Here is a 21,559-nt window from a genome sequence, read left to right on the forward strand (position 1 = left end):
TGATTTTGCTCAGGAGAAAAGAACCATTCATCATTTTGCAAGCAACTCTTTTCCCCCTGCATCTGTACAACATGGCTTTTAAAATGCAAATAAAGATCTAACAGTAGTCTGAGAAGCCTTCTGAGGCAATGGACTGGGTTATGTTACATCTTGCTACTCTCAGCATTAAACACTTGACAAGCAGATCCCATGCTTGCAGAAGCTATTGCCTCCGTTAAGGATATGGGCAGTCCCTCTGGTGACTATGCCTGCCACCATCTTCAAGAGTTACTAAAAGCTGGAAGTTAATCTAACTGCAATTTAAGTTTAACAGAATGGTAAAATTAACTCCTTTTGAATGGGGGAAATGTTAGTATTTGCACCAGGGGTAGGGGAAAATCTCCCTGGGAAGGGCATTCTGCATAGAGACTGGGATGTCTGAGAAGACATGTTCCCCACTCTGGTCACCACACACCTAATTTCAGAATTAGGTCTCAGATGATAACCATCTGTCAGGTATGCTTTAAGGTGGATTCCTGCACTGAGCAGGGGGTTGGACTCGATGGCCTTATAGGCCCCTTCCAACTCCACTAGTCTATGATTCTATGAAATACAATAACTAGACAGGTTCATGTGAGAGGAAGCAGTTTTTCAGGTACCCAGGTCAAAAAATTTATGTTTGTATATAAGATAGGCTGGAGGGTATAAAAGCAGGAGAGCTAACTACAAGTACAGAAACTCCAGTGGCTGAATTCAGATGTTGTCTGCATATCTTCAAAAATCTCAATCTCCATTCACAAAGCTAGAAACATAACCTTTAAAAATGAAAGCTGAGTTTCTCAGGGATCCATTCGGGCAAGCAGATAACAGATTCCATGCAATATCATGCTAAGCATTTTATATTTTCTACATACACCTTGCTTGTAATATGGTTTTCTTTTTTAAGGGACAGAAGATTATGTTTGGGTCAAGACCCCCTCATCAAAAGCTAACCTTGCTGTGCTGGATCGTATTAAAAATGTAGAGGAGCAGGCTGTTAGATGGGTGTATCAGAAACTAGGCAGAGATAGCTCAATCCCTATGGCATTTGTTCTGTCAGTATCCAGTTTTAGCCAAGTGCACACAGAGACTGTCCCAGTATTTCTAAACTTCAAAAAAGTGGCACTTTCCATTTTAGTTACCAGCAAAGCATCAGATGTATTTCAACTTTCTTTTGAATCAATTGACCTTTCCCTGTGGGGGACAGCTCTGGCAAGGTAGGGAGCTGAACTTTCTCTTACTCTTTGTGCTTCAGTCAGCTCTGTTTCTCATTCTTGTTGCAGCCTTTCTTTCCTTCGCTTATTACCGTACTCTTTTTTATTCAGATCCTCTCCACTTATTATACAGTGAACCTCACAATGAAAAATCCACTGAAGAAGTCAATGAAAGCCCATCAATGCTACTCTAAAACTAGTCCTTATCGAGACATCAGATGTATTAAGAAGTACCTTATTTAAATGGTAATAGCCACATAATGCAGGTTTCGTTTTACTCTGAAGCAAAACCTTCCCCGGAGATAAGTCTGCCATATATTGGAGCCTATGTTCTTCTTGCACGATAAAAGCTTATTTAATAGCAGATTCTTCTTACTAATACACTTCTAGGATGCTGCCATTGCATCCTGGAAGTGTACCAGTAGATGTTCTGAAGTCCAAGGGCTCATCTACACCAAGCAAGATATTTCACCATGAAAGTGGTATATAAAAAGGAGAAGCCACACCAAGTGGGATACAGAGGTATGAAAGCGGTATATAGTATGTCTCAATGGACCCCAACATTTGTCAGTGCACTTCAATACCGCTATAAAATGGTGGTGTCGCTCCTGCCTTTCATATACCGGCGAGATCGCATTATGCCAGTCCTTTTACAACTTCATTGGCTGCCAGTCCAGGTCCGGGCCCGATTCAAAGTGCTAGTATTGACATTCAAAGCCCTAAACGGTTTGGGGCCAGGTTATTTGAAGGAACGCCTCCTCCCATATATACCTGCCCGGACCTTAAGATCATCTACAGGGGCCCTTCTTCGTGAGCCCCTGCCAAAGGAAGTGAGGCAGGTGGCTACTTGGAGGAGGGCTTTCTCTGCTGTGGCACCCCGGTTGTGGAATGAGCTCCCCAGAGAGCTCCGCCTGGTGCCTACACTGTACTCTTTTCATCACCAGCTGAAGACCTTTTTATTCTCTCAGTATTTTAACACTACATTTTAATTTAATTTTAAATTTTACTGTTTTAACTCTGTATTTTAATCTTATATCAATTTTTGCTGCATGGTTTTATCCTGGTTGTGCTTTTGATACTGTATTTTGTATTTGTGTTTTTAACCTGTTGGTTGATTTATTATGGTTTTAATTTTTGTGAACCGCCCAGAAAGCTTCGGCTATTGGGCAGTATAAAAATGTAATAAATAAATAAATAAATAAATAAATACCACTTTCATAGTGGAATATCCTGCTTGGTGTAGATGAGCCCCAAGGTCTAGCAAACCTAGATAGATACATAGGCTGTTTCTATACCTGCCTTTTTCCCCAGGATCATCCTGCGATCATCCCTGTACATCCAAATGACACACAGGGGATCTCAGGAGCAGGCAGGAATGATCCCCCCATTTGCCTGGGATAATCCTTAGGTGTAGAAAGGGCCATAGACAGATCTCCTTGAAAGATGACTTGCACACTAATCCTAAATGTAGTTCTTTGGAACAAATACCACAGTTTTCAAAGCAACTGGGGCTCTGCTGAAACTACTCACCATTGTGTGTGTGCGCACATGTGTGTGATATCATTGTGTATCCTAATCAATTTGAGAATATCATTGTAGCCCGATTCAGACATTCTTCATTTGAGTACAATAAACACATGAAGAGAGGGATCATGATAGATCTACCACCCACTCCAGCATCACTGTCGTCAACCTCTACAAGTGGAAGGTGAAGAGTGGAAAAGCCTTTCCCATACTACCCAAACATGAGGATGGTGGGGTACTGGGTCTTGGTGGGGGAGCCCATGCAGCCCTAGGACTCTTCAATCATTAGTTCAATATGTGTGTGTAGGGAGTGTGTGAACCTGCGGCATCACATACCTAACCTAACTGATTCAGGAAAGATGAAGCAGCAACCAGAGGAATCAGTAATGCCAAACAATACGGATATCATGCATAGCCACATAATTTAGTGGTTGTTGCGCATATTTTTAGGATGTGGGATGTAACAATCCTTAGCTTTATGCAAAAATGGCAAGTGTCTGCACGTGATTTCCAAGTACAATGCTTGACTGCAAGTCTCATTTCATATGAATGTTTTTATGGCAACTGTAATTTGTGGACATTTCCTGATCAATATACATATTCTCCAATGTTCTCCATCAATATGCCCATTGTTAACTCTCAGAGGTGGGCAACCCACTGCCCAGACTGCACACAGTCCAATGTCTACTCTTATGCAACGGTGGCCTCAACCTTTCCTGATCAGCTGGACAGTGGGGAAAGGTAGAAGGGCTGCAGCCATCATTTCCCGGTTTAGCTATTCCCTGCTGAGCAGCTGAGTAGGAATTGCAGAGGAGTTAACCCTTTCTTCTGGACTCCTTACAATCCTGCTGAAAATCCCACCAAGCTTTGTTTGGCTGATCAGCAGTGTGGTCAATAGCATGGGGGAATTTGTATCAGGATCAGAGACTAGGGAAGGGTTAAAGTTCCCCTCTCCCAACCCTCCACACTTTGTCCAGAATCCACTACACCTTTTCCACTTTGTGTATGCATAGCCTCTACCTCATTTGGGATACTGTCCCGAACCCATTTATATTGTAATCCTCCTAAAGAAGCACCATGTGCCAAAGCCACCACACGTATCTGTCTAAAGTGTCCACGCTTTATCCAATGCCTGCGAATGCCATCTAATTCTGTGAAAAAACAAATTATGGGGACTTTCCTTTATATAAAATTTTAGAGCCTACTTACACAAAAGTCCCTGCACCTATTCATCTGACAGTTGGCAAACTTCATCTTCTCATAAAGGTCTAGTATGGCTGCCACTTACATTCATTTGTGTGTTTCCCATGACAATGGGAAGTGTGAAGCTTGGGTTTCAGAATCATACTTTGGATTCAGACCCAAGTCAAATCAGGCTGCTTCGAGATTGGTTCAGGTTAAATTGGGCTATTCTCTAAATTGCCAAAATGGGGCCAAAACCGAATTGCATTGTCAGTGCTCTTGTGTTCTCTCTTTCTTTCTCTCTCAATCTCTCTCTCTGAGAAAGGGAAATTCAGTCATGTGATCCTCATCTGTTGCCCGAAATGTTGGTCAAAGATTAGTTTTAGGTAAGTATTCCAGATGAACACAACCATTGAGAAACATCAGAAAGCAATGATCAGCTTTAATCATTAAATGCAGGGATATTTTTATGATCAGAAAATATACAACAGTCCAAAGATGTGTGTGTGTGTTTATCAACCAAAGCCTGGATACTCATTCATATACAATAAACACACAAACATCCATACACATTTATAAATCCGCATGAGCCCATAGTTTAAAGCTCTGTTTGGCAACAGAATTGGCAGACTAGGGAATACACAAATAATTTTGACTGGAGGGACAAGATATTTTTGGTAAAACATCTGTTACTTGCATGAATGTGATGGTAGGGGAGTCTGGCCAGATGGATCCCAACAGCATGCTTTTGTTCAGTGGAAGAGCAGAGGATGGGATTACACAAATATTTCTTTAATTTATTTTCCCTCTTTGCAAATTCCCCAGCTCCAGATTAATCTTCCCAAGCAAGAAGAATACATTAAAAGAAAACCTTCAGGAATACACATGGTAAGTTAGAAACTAAGCATTAAGAGGGAAATGAAATTAACAGGTTTATTTGTTTGTTTTAGAAGGAATTTTGAAACCTACCAGTGTGAATCAAAAATGTGCTATGGCGCCAAGTATTATATTATTACTGAAGTCAGACTTTTTTCATATGATGTGGTGTCATATGCTAAACAGCTATATGACATCCTTTGAAAAGAACTTGATGTGATGCTCAACATGGGTGTATATATACCCCAAAATAGTAACCTTGTGTTGAGCCTATCCTTCTCATAAAATTTAGGAAAACGTAACTATGTCCTAATGGATGGGTGGAGCAGTCATCCTGCTCTTACTAAATGTTTTGTGAAAATATCTAGTTCCTTGAGTGAAAAGAATGCTTTGGTCCAACACAACTGCCGTTCCCACCCCCATAGAACTCTGTTCTTTTTATTGTCTTACTATTTCTGGTTTTTCCCATAAGGTCATGCTTACTCTGATCCTCCAAAGTTACAGCTGTCATTTATTGTTCTATTTATAGGATTTTGGATACTTTACTCCTCTTGTCCAAAGCATTTGCCTGCATTTACTGGCAAACACACACACAAACACACTCACACAACCCTATTTATCAGTGGCTGAGATAATTCATTTCCTGCCTCCTTTGGGGTTTATTACACCTATGCAATTTTAAAGTGCTCAGGCCAGATTTTCTCCGAACCCAACGTTTTATCCTTGTGCTTTTAATTATCAATTGACATAGCAACATAAATCTCTGGAAACTGGGAAGTAAAAAGAGCGAATGAACATATTTTTAATGGCTGTCCATCGAAAACACATCCTTTTTCTTTTCTTTTTTTAAAAGCATTTTTAACCTGCGCAAACGCCTCTAGCAAATAATTCTTAAGGAAAACATTGGACTGTGTTCTGAATGATATTTTCCCCTCCTTTGTGATACTTCCATCTTTAGATAATGGTCCCATTTTAATTCTATTTTGTAAATTAGGTTTCACCATAGTGACCTGTAAAGAAAAATTGGGAAGCGCTGCTATGGGTGATTTTCTTTCCAGTGCTGCCACTACCAATGGTGAAACCACTCCTTCACTAAGTGATCCCACCTAAGGGGTTTCTTATTTTTAGCAAATGCTTATATTTCAGGATCTAAGGAACTCTCTGCCACAAAAACTCAGAGTTCCATAAATTGACCCGTTTCTGCTGCCAGTAGTTCTCTTAGAATAACTAAACAAAAACTAAACACACACACACACACACACAGCTTGGTATAAGAGGCTTAGGCATGAAATGGGCACCAACACTAGAGTCAAGATGAACTATTAAACAAGTTAATTTATGATAGGGATATTTTATACGTAAAGAAATACTAATATGAGGATTTTGAAAAGGATGCTTGCTGGCACTTCTTAAGGGCTCAACTCTTGCCAATACAAGACTTTTAGTGGCCCCGTTCAGAAGACACCTTAATCCACAGCTTTAACCATGGTGGTTAAGCTAGAAAACCAGGCTGTGTTCAGAAGACACCTTAAACCATGGCTTTAACCATGGTGAATGAGGCTTTCTAGTTTAACCACCGTGGTTAAAGCCGTGGTTTAAGGTGTCTTCTGAATGGGGCCAATGACCTCTTTTACTTCAGAACAAATTCCCTAAATCTCTGCTTAGGGATGTTGCAGGTGCCCAACCAGGTCTCGTAGTCCAATAGACTCCCCCATTTCTGCCTGTTAGAGTCAACAGTTTGAGCAGCTGCATGGCCTGAGGAGCACCAAGCAGCTGTCTGCCCTCATCCGGAGCCTCCATTGTGATCTACAATGGAGACTCCAGAAATTACATAATTTACCCCATTGTGTAAATGGAGCCTTTACGGCTGCCATTTACACAATGGGTAAATTATGTAATTTCTGGAGCCCTGGACAAGGGCAGACAGCCTCGCAATGCTCGGCAGCTGTAAAAGACACTCCTGCAGTGCCGTGAGCAGGGATGGACAACAGTGTGGGGCAAGCATGTGACGAATGGGACATAGGTGAGTTCGCCCATCCCTACCAACCCAGCCAAATCCAGTTACAACCAGGTCCAGCTCTTGGGTACAGTCTTCCTCTGACTCCCAAAGCTCCTAGTGTTGTATTTCTGGCAATTTGGACAGTTTGTCTGGATTCAATTGCCTGCTTATTTAAATTTCTTCTGGCAAGATCTTAGGGAACCCTCCAGGCATAAAACAGCCACCTGGTCCCTACTCTTGATCTTCACCACCCACATATGGTTATACCACGGAGAAGGAATAGTCACACCCTTTTTCCTCAGCTTTCTCTTGGTTTTCCCATAATTGCAACCAGGGCCGGATCTACACTAGTCTTATAACGTTGCTAGAGTCCGTTTCTAATGTGGTTCTCTGTATTTTCTCTGTATCACGGGACACACTAGCGTGACTTACGTTTCGCTGCAACGGAACTTCAAGGCACATGGTTCAATCCTTCCATTGTCCTTCCTCTTCTGTGAGAGCTGCTGGGTTTGCTCCGCCCACTGCCTGCCTCATTCCTAGCCAGCAGAGCAGAACAGGGCAGGGCAATAGTCATAAGCACACACAAACCTCCTCCCAAAACATCTTAACACAAGTCCCAGGGAATTGCCTGAATGTGTAAGAGCCAGCCACTTTGCTGAAGCTAAGCAGGGTCGGGTCTGGTCAGAGTTTGGATGGGGGACCAAATTGAAAAGTTTTAGCAGCAGCCCCATTTAAGCCCCGCTGGTCATGAGTTTTGGACTTTGGACCCTGGTTAATTTTCCTGCAGGGAGCTACAGTGATCCTTTGAGTGCTCCTCAGCTCCTTTGCAAAGAGGGGGGAAATGTTAACCAAAAAAAGTCATAAAAATCAACCGATGACCCAATTTGATTCAAATTTGGTATTTGAATTACTGTGCCAATTTTGGTGTCTTTATAAAGCTTACGCAGATGTAAGCATTTGTTTAAAATCTTGCTCCTGCGCCCACAGCAGCGGCTGGGGCGAATCTTTTGCAAAAGGAGCACAATTAACGCTGGATGCTTGGGAGTACTTCACAATCAAAGCAGATTCTAAGGTGGAAAACGTCTGAGTCCTTTGCATGCAATTGCCAGTGATTGCACAGTATAACGCTGGTTCGATTTATCTGCTGTAGCAGATAAGATAGCAAACGGGGCGAAGGAAGGAGAACAGGAAGTGGGCGGAGCAAACCCAGCAGCTCTGAGAAAGGGAGAGGAAAATTACCGGTAGAATGAGGCACATGAATCTGTAGCCACGCTAGAACTAAGAAATAGAACCTGTAAGTACAACTCATTTGCAACGTTGGAGACCCAGGGTCACGTGACGCTGTGCGTCACAGTAACCCATTCAAAACGTTAGAATAACATCAGTGTAGATTCCCACCAGCAGACTTCCCTGATTCTCCACCAGCCAACTCCTTGAATTCTTCACAATTCCTTAAACGTAAACTGGTAGTCTCCAATTGCTCTTTCCACATAGCTAGAATGCCTGGCCTATCAAAATTAAATTTACCTGATCTAGGGCCCATTTAAATAAATTGTTTCTCTGGCCAGGATACGACACTTTGCAAATGGTTTGAAAACTGTCTGTGGAGTGTATCCTGGGCCCCAACAGTTGTCACTACTGTTATAAACCGTTTTAAAGCTGTAGTGAAGAGCCTGCCTCTCTCACACTTCAGAATGTCACCAAGCAGCTACAACTAAAGTAGGCCTTCAACACACTAACAACACTAGGCCCCAGCCTACACAGACACATTAAAGACTCTCAGAGGCCACACAGATCGTTGACAGAATATTACATTGTATAATGCACTTCAATTTCTTCACTGCCTCCCTTAAATATTGTTCTCCCAGCCCCTGGGGATTTAGAACGGATGCAAAATCCGATCATGTGTTCATGGGCATTAGTGTGCCCCCAGATTCCTTTCTTATTTCCATCCGGTGTGCCTTATCCCTCTCAGGTTTTTTTTTAAGTAACACATTTTCTTATTCACAGCTGGGATTGCTGTGAAATAGGTTCTGTTTGGTGCTCAGAATAACTTCAAAGGAGTTCTTTAGTATATTGGGGCAGAGGTCCCATCTCTGCCTTGTACTCAATGTTTTGGGGAGGTTACCTGTCCTTTGCTCCAATGGTGGCTATTTTGTGGTGGTGCCCTGGAGATGCTTCCAAATTGTCAAATGTGTCCATGGTCCAAAAAAATTGATTTCCCTTGCAATAGCTGATCCTGGAGTTTACAAAAAACTAGAAAGTTAAGAATGACAAGGAGTTAATAGAAGGCTCACCTAGGCAGGATCTACACGACTGCTTTAAAGTGGTATTTATTTATTTATTTTATTGCATTTTTATACTGCCCAACAGCCGAAGCTCCCTGGGTGGTTCACAGAAACTAAAACCATTCAAAGTATAAAACACAGTATAAAAAAAACATGATATGACAACTGTTTGGGCCCAGGACACACTCTATATACAGTTTTCAAACTTTTTTCAAAGTGTCATATCCTTCTTGGTGTAGATCTGGTCCTAGCCAATGCAAAGCACAGTCCAGGAACACTCATCACCACCCACTCCCAAGACACCAGACTATCTCATTAGCCTTCTCTAGAACTACAGCAAAGACTTATTGCAGCACCTTAAAGACTAACAAATTTATTACAGAATGATCCATCTGATACGGAATGATCCACCCGAATTTATGCCATTAAAAAAAAGGGTGCTTGTGGCTCACTGTGGAGAGTTTCTTAAGAGGAAATGGATGAATAAAGCCAATTATGCATGCATAAATTCAGTTAATTGTATCATGGCTGGATGATGGTGATGCAGTGGGACTATACCAGAAGAGAATTTTCAATGAATAAAGAGGCTTTTTGCTTGTCCCATGAATGATCATAAACAAGAGACACTGAGACATTTACCTCTGCCACATTAGATCCCATGAAATGCAGTGATTTTACAAAATGCAACTAGTTTAATCATTTTAATAGTTTAATCCGCCTGGCGCCTACACTGTACTCCTTTCGTCGCCAGCTGAAGACCTTTTTATTCTCTCAGTATTTTAACACTTAATTTTAACTTAAAGCTAAATTTTACTATTCTAACTTTGTATTTTAATCTTATATCAATTTTGCTGTGTTGTTTTATCCTGGTTATGCTTTTTATACCGTATTTTTTTGTATTTGTGCTTTTAACCTGTTGGTTGTTTTATTACGGTTTTAATTTTTGTGAACCGCCCAGAGAGCTTCGGCTCATGGGCGGTATAAAAATGTAATAAATAAATAAATACATCTCCCGACCACCACCACCCCCAGTAGGCCTGTTATGCCTCTACCTATTTCCCTCCCACAAAGAGAAAGAAGTTGCATGCAACAAGTGTATGCCCCTTGCTGGAGGTTTTCAAAGAGTATTCCAAGTAACGCTGAGGTTCCTTGGAAGGCTTTGTACAGTTTCTCAGGCCATGGTTAGACCAGGCCTATATCTCAGGATTGTCCCGGGATCATCCCTGTGCATCCAAATGACACACAAGGGATACCGGAAGCAGGCAGGGACGACCCCTCCATTTGCCTGGGATAATCCTTCGGTCTAGCTAAGGCCATAGGGAGAAGATCAGTAATGGTGGAAAAGCTTCTCTGAAAGTCAGATGTCTTTTCCTCTACTTATTTGTCCCTGCAGAGCATAGATACAGTGACATATTGGTCATTTCCTTTAGCACACACTCAACTCACAGAGTGACAGTGAGGCCAGTGGTATTAACTTTGTGTGCCCTTGCTTGTGGGATCTATTTTGTTTCTTACTTGAACCCTGAGATCTACCAACCAGAGTCAGACACACAATAGTGGTTCATAGAGTAGAACCATACACTGGCATATATACAAACTTACGTGCTGGTTACCAGCAAAGAGGGATCTTCTAATGCAACACTAACACTGGCCTGCAAAGCTGAAACAAGATCTAGTCAAAAGCAATCAATTAATACCTCTATTTTACAGGTGAGGAACACCAAGGATGAAAGATAATCAATTAGAACTTGGCCAACTAGGACAGAATTTGTTTTGTTGGTTCGTTTTGAAACAACTTGCTGTTGTTTAAAGTATTGGGAGGGTCAGGAATCCTTGGAGATCTACTGCAAATCGGTAGATCTTTAATTACTGTTTGCCTACTAGCAGAAGGAAAACCCAGAGGTTCTGCAGTTGATCTGAAGTATTTCCTTGGCAGACACTGATAAGGAAGATGTTCTCTCAAAGTTGAAAATCTGAAAGCTGCTTTATAAGAGGGGAGGGGGATAGAATGGATAAGGAGCAAAACCACAGTGATGCAAACTTTAAACTGTTTTAGTATCTACTTTTAAGCATATTTTCATAGCTACCTTGACATGGATGTCTTCTTAACTTTAGCATTCTGCCTGGCAGTTCTTTTCTATCACCAACTCCTCTTGCACCATGGAGTAAATAAATAAAAATATCAGTTTTGCTCAATATTTTTTTTCCCTGACACAAGCTCCAATACCCAGAGGCCCCAAAGACATGAATATGAAAGCTGGCTGCAACAGATCTGCTTAAGTACTAGGAACAGATAAAAAGCCTCTGCAGCTTGGCTGCTCTGTAGAACACTTGTTATTGCTAAGCACAAAAAAACTACAAGAAAAATGTGATTGCTCAGGGGACTAACAAAATGATATAGATATTTCCTTTTCATCCCACCCCTCCTCCTGGTGACCTGTTCGATCCTGGTTCAGCTAAATGCTGGATCGAGGCTCTGACTGTACTCTGGTTACAGGACAGCCTACAGAATGAGTTGGGAGTACAGATATATAGAAGCACTACACAGAGATAGACCGTTGGTCCATCTAGCCCAGGGGAGCCAAAAGTGCAACCTTCAGGCCACACGAAGCCTCCTAAGATTTGTGTGGTGCCCCCTCCTCAAAACCCATAGCTGCTGCCTCCAAAAACATCATGGTAGGACAACCTCTGGCAAAAAAACAAAGAACAGAACAGAGAAAACAGTTAGAAATTGGCTTGGAAATGTCATAATATATAGTTAATGTAAACACGTTCACTCTCTCTCTCTCACACACACAGTGCTGCCAGTAATCTGTTCCTCCGAGAATACTTCCTTCAGTATTTTCTTGGGCCAAATTAAACATTCAAATTATGCATAGAAGAGCTTTGTGTGACTGGATTCTTTACTTCAGTGTAAGGGCACGTGGCCCTGATTTGGATTGGGACCACAGAGCACCGAACATGGGATTCAAGCTTTCCCCACTCCCACTTTCATCCCCAAATTCAGCCTAACCTCTGTGGGAAAAGCTTGAATCCCCCCTTCAACAGCTCCATAGTCCTGATCCAAATTAAGGCCATGTAGATTTACACTGAAGTGTAAATCATCCACAGCTCTACTACGTGTGACTTGAAGAGTGTTTAGTTTGGCCCTCATTTGCTTTGTCCTGTGGATGCTCTAGAAATGAGGCTTCTAGGGCAGGAACCATAGAAAGTCCTGGGAATATCTTCTCGAGTGTTGCATGGAAGACAATGAGGGAGAGGCAGGTAACAAATAAATAAATTGATGATGATGATGCAACATGATTCGGCCTGCACTTGATGCAGGAGGTACAGCAAAATGCTGCTTTGCACATCAAAATCAAATCAGTGATTTCGAAGCAGAGGAAGGGGAGGGGGAGGGTTTATTATTAAAACTTCATTATGGGATGGGGTAGAATGGGATAGAATACATAAAATTATAATTAAAAGAGCGGGGAAATAGATAGCTTGGGATGGGATGGGGAGGGTGTGTTTATTATAATAGGAGGAGATGGGATAACATACTGAAACTATGGTGCAGTAAAATGGAATAAAAATAGATGCCTTTCCTCTCATCCCCTACACCACGGGTCCCCAAACTTTTTGGACCTGTGAAATATTTTGGGAACTAGAGAACTAGAGAACAGTTTGTGGGCATTACCACAAATTGGCTCCCATGGAGGATGTGGCTAGCCATATAATGGCTGCCATGGAAGGCTGGCTAGTCAAAGGTGATCTAAAGAGGATGGTGCCAAGAAAGAAAAAGGTGAGAGATTAGGAGGGAGAGGGAGAGAGGAGAGAAAGAGCAAGGCTAGATGAGAGAAAAGGAGAGAAAGAAGACTGTCTTGAAATTTCCCAAGGAATATTTTTATTTTTTTGAAGTGGGCTTTCTGGACACTATTGATGTGGGCACTACATTGGGGATTCCTGACCTACATCCTGCCTCACTTTACCTCTGACCTGCTTTGCTCCCCCATTCCCCCACCATTATATGACTGGAATTGGGTATAGCAGTAAATATTTAGGATTAGGGTGCATGTATTTTCTCATGAGGAACAAGAGACTTCAAGAAGTCTTGGAAAAAGTTCTCTTCTTAGAAGCAGCATATCTTCTCTCTCTCTCTCTCTGTGCATGTCTAGACCAGAGGGGTGGAGGGGGAGAATCTCACGATATGCTGATCAAGGACATCGCAGCCACCATTTTTCTTTTATCGAAAGTGAGCGCAGGAGCGCTCTAGCAAAAAAGTTTTTTAAAAAACCCCTCCCACTCCCCCCAACCCCACTCCCGATGGGCACGGTTCCTCACGGGGAGCCAGGACGAAACCGGGATGGCAGCCCACACTTCCGGCAGCCTAGGGATCATCCTGAGACCACAGGAAAAGACAGGATAAAAGTAGTGCCTATTATCCAGGGAAAAGGGAGGGATCATCCTTCCCTGCCCCCAGGATCCCCTGTGCATCATGTGGACGCACAGAGATGATCCCAGGGCGATCCCCAGGATAAACATTCATCTAGCCATGCCCTTTGAAGAAGTTTTAAGTGTTGATTCATACAGTGTATATTTAAACAGAAAAATCCCACCTCAAATTTCTGGGGTGAGGAAGAAGTTCCCCTGTTCTATATGGTAGGAATCCCCTCATCATATATTTGAATATCCTGCATGTAGGCCACTATGCAAGTTGTTGAATATGCAAGTAGAAGAAGAAGAAGCTGAATAGAACAAACTAATTGATCCTTACATAGTAACAACAAGACAAGGAATAATTTAAGCTATGAAGCTTGTTCCATTGATTGCTGTGGATGGTGTTGAGGGAATGGAAGTTCTTAGTTGAGGCCCCACATGTAAATCAATTTCTTTTCCCTGACTTAGTGGTTACAAAATGAATCTACTATTTTAAGATCAAAAACAATTGTGTATTAGCTCTCATATATGTATCCGAACAAGCCTCCCAGTTCAATCGCTAAACTGGTTGTTAAGTCTTTTTGACTTTGCTGAGGAGAAATCATAAAGACCTGAGACAAGCATGAGTTGAAGGCTGTGTTTACAAATCAGACCATCTTAGGTTTTTTTTATCTTTTCAAATTAAAAGAAAGAAAGAATTTCTACATAATGAACAACCAAGTGGCTTCGGTTTACAAATGATGTAAACAAATGAAATATATCAGCCAATCAGTGTACATCTAAAAGTGAATCTTAAATAAAAGAAGCTTGGTGGTCCTGCTAAGATACAACATCGTTGTCATGTTTCACACACCCTCTTGTAATTAATTACCTTGGAGGCAAATTCCTCTAGAACTTGTATAATGAATTCCTAGACTTAAGACCTCTTCACACTTTATCAAAGTGGGCAGAACGGAATGACCAAAGGCAAACTAGGTGGAGGGCTTTCTCCACTGTGGCACCCTGGTTGTGGAATGAGCTCCCCAGAGAGGTCCACCTGGTGCCTACACTGTACTCCTTTCGTCGCCAGCTGAAGACCTTTTTTATTCTCTCAGTATTTTAACACTTAATTTGAACTTAAATTTAAATTTTACTGTTCTAACTCTGTATTTTAATCTTATATCAATTTTGCTGCGTGGTTTTATCCTGGTTGTACTTTTTATACTGTATTTTGTATTTGTGCTTTTAACATGTTGGTTGTTTTATTGTGGTTTTAATTTTTGTGAACCGCCCAGAGAGCTTTGGCTATTAGGCGGTATAAAAATGTAATAAATAATAAATAAATAAATAAATAAACCTGGGGCATATCTACACAAACATTGCGAAGCCATCTGGGGGCAAACCACAGAAACTCCACTGAAAAAAAGTCAGGTGCTTAACCCAACTTTTTTTGGCAGTGTAGGCTCACAGCCCATGGGTGCCCCCTCATTGGTCACCATGGGCTGGACAGGGAAGAGGGTGTAGCTCAGGAATGCCCTGTGTAAAATAATAATTATATAAAATGTGCCCAAGACTGCCTCACTTTAATTTATTCACCATGATGTCTAAATACAACATATTATATGCAGTCTAATACACAAGTGCTGTTCAAATTACCCCCTTTCGTATATTCACTAAGACTGCAATAAAGACCTATAACTCTCAGCATTCCCCAGCCAATGTAGGAGTTGTAGTCCAACACATCTGGAGTGCACCAAGTTGCTTATCCTTGTGGGATAGGAACCTTGGATACCTCCAATACATCAGACCTGCAAATTGTGCCATGACCCATAAAATTGGAGTGCAGCCCCCAAACATTGCCAGCTCCAGGTTTTTGAGGGCAAGACACCCTTAATGGATACCCCCTTCACTGATGAATGGGATTATTTTTTTTACAAATAAAACCTTTGTTTCAGCATCATGAGATGATTGTCCTCCATTTGTGAGTCTATTTTGAATGTTTTTACTAGGGATGTGCTCCGCTCCGATTAGGAGCGTAGAAGCAGTAGCGGATTGGCCTGCTCCGCCTTACCCAGAGGCGGAGTAGGAGCGGACCGCGGACCCCCTAGAAGCAAGGCGAAGAGAAGCGACCATTTTTCGGAGCTCCGAGTTCAGGCGGAGCGCTCCGGTCGCCATCTTGAAAACATTTCGCCATAGGATTGCATTGCGGCAAATAATCGCGCATAACTACGTTGTTTTTGAAGCTATCATTCTGGAAATTCTTGTGCACAGAGAGTCGTGGATGGGGGTCATTTTGAGACCACTCTCACCTCTCTGCGTGCTGTGGTTCACGTGCAATATTTTTTTAAAAATCGGGTCAACCGCGCGGCTCAAACTGCGTTTCGGCTTTTCGCCCATAGGATTGCATTGAGGGAAAGAATCGGGGATAACTGGGGGGGGGGGGTTTAAGCTATCGTTCTGAAAATTCTTGTGCACAGAGAGTCGTGGATGGGGGTCATTTTGAGACCACTCTCAACTTTCTGCGTCCTGTGGTTCACGTGCAATATTTTTTTAAAAATCGGGTCAACCGCGCGGCTCAAACTGCGTTTTCGGCTTTTCGCCCATAGGATTGCATTGAGGGAAAGAATCGGGGATAACTGGGGGGGGGTTTAAGCTATCGTTCTGAAAATTCTTGTGCACAGAGAGTCGTGGATGGGGGTCATTTTGAGACCACTCTCAACTTTCTGCATCGTACGGGTCGCGGGCTAGACGTTCTTAAAAAATCGGCGGGAAAAATACCTTTTTCAAAGGGCTGAGGGGCAGAGTCAGCTCCCGGTCATGATGATCCCAAAGTTGGAGGAGGGCATAGGCAAAACAGGTAACTTGGGATTCTGGGAAACTTCTCTTTCTTCATCTGAACGGGCTTTTCCCCGTGTTTTTTAACACAGTAGCCCCACCAAATGCACAAACACAACCTGAAATCATATACTAAGCCAAGAATAAGAGATAGAAAAACACAGCACTGCTCCCCACCCTAACCTTGGGGAACAACTGAATCGATGTGGTGCAAGGGGATGAGCTCCCCTAGGGCATCTCATCGTGGACGTGCCCCCACTCTCTCTTGCACTGGAAGGCCATAGAGCCTTCCAAAGAGAGTAAAACGGTGGAGCAATGCCTCTCATGAGTTGAAGTGAATGGTCACTTTTCAGTGGTGGAGCAATGCCTGTTCTGAGTCGAAGTGAGCGTTTTACTTCTTCTCGGAGCTGTGGCTGTCAGTGTCTTGAACTGGCAGCTACTTCCCCCTCCCCCGGGCACGTCCCCCTATTGCTGGTAAAAGACAGATATAGCCTTTTAAAAAAAGTTCTTCTTGTTGTTTATTGAGCAACACTGCTGCTTTTAATTCCACCCCTCCTTTGTTTATTGATTGATTTATTCCATTTTATATGCATTACTGGCTTATCCTTGGCTCACTTCCTTATGCCCCCAGAAATGCCAGCTGCATGCCTGCCTGCCTTCCCTCCCTCCTCCCCTGCCCACCTCGCAGGGATGGTGTGTGTGGGGTGCCCGATTTTCAAAAATTCGCCAAAAATCAGGGGATGATGGGATTGCTTTGAAACTTGGCATGCGTGTGTATATCCCCATGAGGTGTCATGGTGCCAAACATGAGGTTTCTAACTTGAACAGAAAAAAAGTTGTATAATTTTTTAGCTTTCAATGCAAGCCTATGGGGGGGGGAAACGGAGCTCCGGATCCGGATCCGGAGCTCCGGGCGGAGCGGAGCGGAAGTGGGCGGAGCGGGGGTGGGGCGGAGTGGCCCGATCCGGAAAATGGCGGATCTGCAAGTGAAGCGGAGCGGGGGGTCTGTGCACACCCCTAGTTTTTACACCTCTTGTTTGCTCTCTCCCTCAGTGAGTCTACAATGACCCTGTTCAGACGACACACTAAGCAATGGTGGTTAAGCACTCTGAGCTAAACATTATGGCTTAGCAGATCATATGACCCATGACTTAGCGTGTCATGTGAACCATTCCTAGCCATGGTGGCTGCATAACCACAGCTTAAACGCATTCACTAACCATTTGCTGCAAAAGGGTTAGGCCCTAACCATGGCTCAACATGTCATCTGAACGGGCCCATTCTCTCGGCCATTGAGACCTCCTGCTATTACTCTTCTTTCTCTTTCTCATCATTGCTACTGCTAGCTTGCAATGGTGAGGAGGAGGAGGAGGAGCAACTCCAGGGGGCTCTACTCAGGGGGCCCTTCTGGGATGTGGGGCCCCACATATCTGTCCTTGACACCAGCCTGCCACCAGCAATGTGTCTTTTGCCATCCTGAAAAGTCAGCAGCAAAATAGGAGGTTTATTGAGAGCTTGTAGGGGCACTGCCACACGTCGTACTGAGGTCGCTTCCATCCGCCCCCAGGGCACCCCGAAAACGATCGTGTAACTCGCCTGTAAAAAAGATGAGGAAGAGGCGTCCTTGCCGGCGGTGCCGGCGCCACCCAACTCCCTCCTCGACGGCCGGGACGGAGAGCTCGGCAGAAGAAGGCGGGAAGCTCTCCACCCCGCCTTCTTCTGCCGAGCTCTCCGAGCCGGCCAGCGAGGAGGGAGTTGGGTGGCGGCGCCGGCGCTGGCAAGGACGCTTCTTCCTCATCTTTTTTACAGGCGAGTTACACGATCGTTTTCGGGGTGCCCTGGGGGCGGATGGAAGCGCCCTGAGTACAACGTGTGGAATCCCCCTAGGTCTCTGTTCTTTTTGGTGACACACAGGATTTCCAGGCCTAGTTCTGCAAGCATATATCCTTTATAACCATTATCCATAATAAAGACATCCTGAACATTTTGAAACATTGTCCCAAGTGCAATACGACTATAGTCATTCTTTTCTTGTTTCCATTTAATTTCCAATTCCTTTACATATTAAACTAAAATCCAAGCACAGAGCAAAAATGAATTATTTGGTTTCCGGCTTACATATGGCAGCTTACCTCCTCCCACTGCCTCCATCCATTTGCATTATAGCTTTATAGTGAATTTTCATAATGGTTTTCCACGGCAGGCTTGGTCCCCTCATTCAAAACGTGCCTAATTCATTTTCCACATACTGTGGCCTGATAAAATAATCATGACAAGGATTTGCTTTGCAACATTCCAGAGTACTGAACGCCATGATTACAGACATTGCAACTGTCTGTGCGCTCTCTATTATTCATGCAGTCAGCTGCTACTCTTGCAAGCTGGAGCATTTCTGAACTGAGGCTGGCATATTATGACATGGAACTCCCTAACCTGTAGGGAAAGAAATAGACATTCATTTATATTTCTCGTCGGTCAGAGCCCAATATAAAGAAAGGAAAGTTAAGGAAGGAGAGAAGAAAAGCATTTTCAGTTAACTCAATCCATCATAAACCTTGAGAGTTGACCCATTGTTGGTGGTGGCGATTTGTCCATTTGCATGAAAATGGCGGCTCGTGGGAGTCCCCAATCAAAAACAGAGGGAGAAAAGCACCCAAATCCGGCGAAAAAAGGGAGAAGCAAATTCTCAGGTTGCTGAACTTTTTATTTGTAGGTTGAAGAGCCTGATGCGTTTCGGCCTATATCTTTTCAACGCCTTCTTCAGGGGGTTGTAAGAAGATGTCTACACAAATCTTGTTAATCTTGTCGCTATTAACAATCTGAGAAAGACATTCTGTTGATAAGAAGATTTTTGCAGACACCTACAATCCCCCTGAAGAAGGCCTTGAAAAGATATAGGCCGAAACACGTTGGGCTCTTCAACCTACAAATAAAAAAGTTCAGCATCCTGAGAATTTGCTTCTCCCTTATTTTCATGTGGGAGTCCCCGTCACTGCCAGCCAATCCTTGCAAAGAAGGAGAGAATGAGGGATTAGTAAGTGGCAGCAGAGACTCCTGCCCCAGCTGAGTTTGGAAGGGCAATTAAGTAATATTAGCTTTTATGGAAAAGTTCCCCCTCCCTTTGTGCTCTCTTTGAAATGAGGGAGCACAAGGGGTGCCACCACTGAGCAACCTCTCAAACACCCCTCTGCCAGTCCCCAGCAGAGAGAAGGGCAGTTGCTGGGCAGTGGTGCCCCCTCATGCTCCTTCCTTGCAAGGAGAGCACAAAGGGTTGAGAGGGGGCCTTTCCATAAAGGCCAATTTATGTAAAATTGGCTTTTATGGAAAAGGCTGCAGCTCTGTTTGTGGTCTCCTTGCAAGGAAGGGGCACGAGGAACTGCTGCAGCCGAACAACTTCACCTCTCTCTTCTAGGTACTGGCAGACGGATGTGCATTTGCTTAGGGCAGCAGTGGCAATGTCCCTTCATGCTCCTTCTTTGCAAAGTGAGTGTGAAGGGGGGGGGGCTTTTTCCATAAAGGCCAATTTATGTAAAATCAGCCTTTACTAAACAACCCCTTCCCCAGTTGGACAAGGAGTGTAGATTGTTGGCAAGGAAGTCCAACAAGCATGGGGGTTCACAAATTGGCACCGGGGGGTTGGGCAAAAAAAGGGGGGAATATGCTGGGCTTGACCCTCCAAGCAGATGCTTGCAACATCCCTAGTCTTGGATAGAGATTTATAGTTTTTGCAGGTTGTGAGGTGACTTATTCTGCTATCCGTTCATTGACTGAATTGGATCCCCCCCAATTTCCCCAATTTTTATGAAAATTAGCATTAGCAAAACTTCGCATTTGTATAAATTTGCACTTGGGAAAATATGCAAATCTTGCCACCAAGTGTTTAAATGCACCAAGTGTGCATTTTTATGCTTTAGCCTATGTGGAAAATGCACATGTTCAGCCTTTCCTTCTTTTCTTTTCTTTTCAGCATATTTTACTTCAATTAAACTTGCATAATATTCTAGAAAGTAAAACATCTGATCCGCAAGTCTGTGGAATCCATGTGACTCAGAAAAAAACCATCCACTGTGGAATCCATGAATCAGATTTGTAGAAATTTGAACTCATTTCATTCCATTGTGGATTTCTCTGACATCCCTAGTCTTGGGAAACATTCACAGAGTGCCCATTTTCATGTGTCTTTCCTCCTGTAAGAGCAGGGCAAAGAATCTAGATGAGATAGACCTTCAGGTGTTCTACTAGATAAGCACAAATATATTCACATTATGTTATTCCTCCAGTGTACTACAGGTTATCACAGTAATATGAAAACCTTATATACATTTCACTGTACTATCTGGCTACATTTTAGTAACTCAGGCACCATTTGTCACCACACTACTTCCATTTTGTATTCCTAATGGGTTATGATGAGCTTATTAAACACAAATATATGTACTAGTGTATTCTGAATGCTCCTTCTTGTGCTAAAGTTTGGACAGGGTGAGAACAAGAGACTGTAAGAAAGATGTGCCCTATTTTCTTTCGTTTTTAAGAAGCCTACATTGGATTCCAAATCAATTAATGATTATATCATTTCAGCAGAAATTATATAACACTTTCCTCGGAGTAAGTCCCATTGAAATCAATGAGTCTTGCTTACTTCTGAGTAAACAGATTGCACTGTACATCTGAAGATGGAATGCAGAGCGAAGTGCAAGAAATAGTTATCCTGTGTCCCAGTCTCTGTCTAAAAGAGATTTATTTCTTTATTTCTTTATTACACTTATATACTGCTCCCATAGCCAGGGCTCTCTGGGCGGTTTACAGAAATTCTAAAATTAAGTTAAAAACGAGTAGTCAAATTTCATCCTTATGTTTGGCACAACACAATGCAAACAAAAGGTAAAGGGAGTCATAATTTAATAAAGAGTAACAATAGTTTAATTAACACTGTGGAGTCTTCCCCCCCCCTTTTATTCTTTTTTTATATACATTGTATGTAATTCTTGTAATTCTTACAACTCTGTAAGGTAGGTCAGTATTTTATCCCCGTATTGCAGGTTGAAAGATTGAGTTTGAGAGAGATAGTATCTTGCTTACAACTACCTAGTGAGCTTAAAGCAAATGAACAATTGAACTGGAGGCTTCTTTATCATTCAGTGTCTTAGGAGCCAACTAGATGCCATCTTCAATGCATCCTTAGCAATCATATCTGGGGTTGTTTATTTTCAATCACAGAAGGT

The sequence above is a fragment of the Elgaria multicarinata genome, chromosome 5, assembly GCF_023053635.1.
Source record: "Elgaria multicarinata webbii isolate HBS135686 ecotype San Diego chromosome 5, rElgMul1.1.pri, whole genome shotgun sequence".
Taxonomy (NCBI): Eukaryota; Metazoa; Chordata; class Lepidosauria; order Squamata; family Anguidae; genus Elgaria; species Elgaria multicarinata.